Source organism: Penicillium chermesinum (assembly GCF_028974085.1).
Source record: "Penicillium chermesinum strain IBT 19713 chromosome Unknown utg000001l:1.0-1975020.0:1.0-1976611.0, whole genome shotgun sequence".
Classification (NCBI taxonomy): Eukaryota; Fungi; Ascomycota; class Eurotiomycetes; order Eurotiales; family Aspergillaceae; genus Penicillium; species Penicillium chermesinum.
The window spans coordinates 287,387-289,417 of NW_026695311.1; positions in this window are offsets into that span (position 1 = coordinate 287,387).

Below are 2,031 nucleotides of genomic sequence, written 5' to 3' on the forward strand. Positions count from 1 at the left end.
AAGAAAATCAGACTAGTTAATTATTATTTAAAATTATCTAAGAGTATAAATAAAATATTTCAAACATTCTATATATTATTATTCGAATCTATACTAGAAAATATAATATTTAAAACTAATATTAAGTTTATAAATAATAAGGTAGAAGTTATCATAAATATAAAGTTAAAGCTATTTTAAAAATAGATAAATAAACAATTAGTAACAATTTCTTGTTTATTAGAAAGGTTATCTTATTTTGTAAGATTCTTAAGAACTTATTATAAATCTAAAAGACTATTACTAGTTGATTTAATAGTATTATTATAAGGTAAAGAAGATATCTCGTTAATAGAGACAATAAAAACATCGAAATTAATATTGTCCTAATCTATATGACTTGATAGATTAATAGATATAAGTATCCAAGTTAGAATAGGACCTTTTAATATAGCTATAAGGATTCTAGAAGTATTAGAAGATATAGATTAAGAATTTTTGTTAGTAGTATAAGTACTCTCTGTACTATAATTTTGTTTTTCTATATCGATATACTCTTTCTCGATATAAATAAACTTTTTAATTTTATAACGTTCTAATTTTTTTAGTTAGTAATCTTCTTAAAATTATAAGCTATAAAATTACTAGCATATTTGTATAATAACTTATCCTATTTTTGAAGATAAAGAAGTTTTGTTAATAAAATATTTTTCTTTTTTTTATTTTATTTTATAATTTAACTGAATAATACTATTCGATATCAGTAAAAGTTAATTTAGATACTATATATTTTATTTAACTATTATTAATAATATAACTGAGATACTTATCAGAGTAATTAGTATAAAAATAAACTCGATTTAGATAGATATAATATTTATAAGAAATTATAATTTTAAAACCTTCTTTTTTAATTTGAGATATTAGATTATTCTTATAAATAAAAGAACGATAAATTATAATAGTAATAAGAAAAGTATAAAAGGAAGAAGATATTTATCTAAAGAAGATTATATTATTTAAGTGTAAGAGAACTGCCAGATTTGGGTGGCATCAGTTGACCAGGCGAGATAATGGTATTCGATAGGACTCCACGATAGGGTTCCGGTTGAACAAAGACTAAAGCTTACTTTTTTTCCTTCTAAACAAACAGCCCCTTTTATATGGGGATTCGCCGGTGATTTGGCCCCAGCTCAGGTTTCAGCCCTAATCCAACCGATAGAAATATGGGAGGGTCCGACGATCCCACTTGTAGACATTGAACGACAGGACTTGGGATCAAAGGCCTCGATATCCCTTCAAAGGCGCTTCCGACGCCGATTCGACGGTAAAGGGCCGTCGAATCATTGTTCCGTGACAAAAGGTTATTATTGTTTAAGTTCTATAATTTGTTTTTATAGCTAGTTAATTATTTCTTCTAGCTAAATATTGCTAAATAATATAATTATATATTAGATATTATTATCTTGTATTGATATATTAGTATTTTAAGATTAAGGCATTAATCGTTATCTAATATTATATTTATTCGAAAAGATTAGTAATCAATATATTATATACTATCTAACAGATCTTAATAAATAAATCTTTAAAGATTATACTTTTCTTAGTTATTTAGTATACTAAAGATATAGACCTGGCACTCACCCGCGGTGACCCTCTGGACCCTCCACCCAACCCGCCCTGCGGATAGGTAAGCGATCGAGTTGTCGACCCTAAGAGTCGCACACCTAGAGATCCGACCCTCAAGAGAGTCATCCGCGGGTATATCTTAGGATCGACAAACAAGATAAACAGGTAAAAAATGTGACTTGTTTATAATATATAAATTATATTGATTTTTTATATATTTATCTGTAATTTTAAATATAACAATAGAATAAGAAATCTAGAATCAAGAGATAAAATTATAAGAAAACTCTATTTATTAGTATATAAATTATTTAATATAAGATATAGAGAATAAAATAATATAATAATTACTAAGATCCAAGTATATAACTCTTAAATAGTTTTAAATATTTATACTTTCTATTAGATATATACTACTCT